The 1,628-nt window shown below is 40.6% G+C and overlaps 1 pseudogene; it reads right to left on the reverse strand.

Moving 5' to 3' along the window:
• Positions 1-1,063: 1,063 nt before the first annotated feature.
• LOC126300072 (U6 spliceosomal RNA) lies at positions 1,064-1,124 on the reverse strand (annotated as a pseudogene).
• Positions 1,125-1,628: the final 504 nt, after the last annotated feature.

Raw genomic sequence — 1,628 nt, forward strand, 5'->3', positions numbered from 1 at the left:
AGTTCTGTTGGCAAGTGGGGAGCCCTCAGCCGTCGTGATGTCAATTGAGGAGCTAGCTGACTGAGAAGTAGCGGCTCTGGTCACCAAAACTGACACCGGCCGCGAGAGTAGTGTGCTGGCCACATGCCCCTCCATATCCACAACAGTGACGCCTATCGCATGAGGGTGACACGGCGATCGGCTGGTACGTTGGGCTTACCGAAATCAATTTCTTTATAGCGAAATCAATATATGGGTGTAAACTGTTGAACTGTGAATGCATGATGTTACTCTCTTCTGTTGTGCCATCGAATAGGATTAAAGTGGCATCGACATGTCATCAGATAAACGTATCTGCTAGGTATCAACTCATTATCATCCCATCATCTTGGTGATAAATTTTCTCTGGAATGAGAAGTAACTGTAGGTAGTGGTTAAATGCAGGAGTTTTACTATTTCATAAGCATTTGTCTGTGTGTTTTTCTTATATTTGAGAAGTTTTTTTTTAACGATATGTATAGTCTCTGTTACTGGAATGGTTGTATACATGGTAGATATATCGAGCGATAAGGGTGCTCCACTTTCTGGTATTTTTGTATTTTTAATTTTACTGACAAATTTGTAACAAATTTTTGTAGAGTAATATTTTTCATAAGGAACTTCCCTTGAAGGGTATATTGAGGTTTTTACAACAGTATGTGCTAGGCTATACTCATGTTAACAAACATGTTAACAGCTGGACGAATCGGAATTCGTTGTTCAAAAAATGGTTCAAATGGCTCTGAGCACTATGGGACTTAACATCTGTGGTCATCAGTTCCCTAGAACTTAGAACTACTTAAACCTAACTAACCTAAGGACATCACACACATCCATGCCCGAGGCAGGATTCGAACCTGCGACCGTAGCAGTCACCGGGTTCCGGACTTTTTTTTAAATCTTATTTTGATCGTTTTCGTTCGTTGTATTTGCTCGGTGCGGACGTCGCGAGACATCCGTTTATGTTCGTTGTTGCTCGATTAACTCAGTTTTTTATTACAGAGGGCAGCTAACCCTCTGACCGAACACGCTGAGCTACCGTGCCGGCTGTGCTAATCTTCTCTGTATCGTTCCAATTTTAGTATATGTACTGCCGAAGCGAGTACGGGACTGAGCGCCTTAACCGCGAGACCACCGCGGCAGGCTGAATTCGTTGTTCATGCATCTTTTGCAGTGCATGAAATGATAGTGTTGTTGGATTCATTGTTACAGAATACCTCATTTCACTTTGCATTAAATTTGTTGGTTTGTACCCAGTCAATACTATTAACATTACTTTTTCGAAAAATGCTTGTACTTTTCCACCGTATTGTATATTTCGTATCGTACATGGCATAATGGACCATTAAAGAATCGTTCATAAAGTAAGTTCCGACAAAATTACTCATGTTCCTACAATATAAAATTATATACTAGCTACAGGAGCACCAAATGGTCTAGGAATAGGCTCTAGCGTATCTGGGGCCATAGCTGACACTTCCTAAACCACCTTGAACAAAATTTATTTAACAGTAGCACATAATGTTCACAAGACATTAAGTCTTACAAAAGATATGTGAATGGCACATCGTTAATCGTAGAAGGGGAAAACAAGTATGTAGTTGATGCAC

The sequence above is a fragment of the Schistocerca gregaria genome, chromosome X (assembly GCF_023897955.1).
Source record: "Schistocerca gregaria isolate iqSchGreg1 chromosome X, iqSchGreg1.2, whole genome shotgun sequence".
Taxonomy (NCBI): Eukaryota; Metazoa; Arthropoda; class Insecta; order Orthoptera; family Acrididae; genus Schistocerca; species Schistocerca gregaria.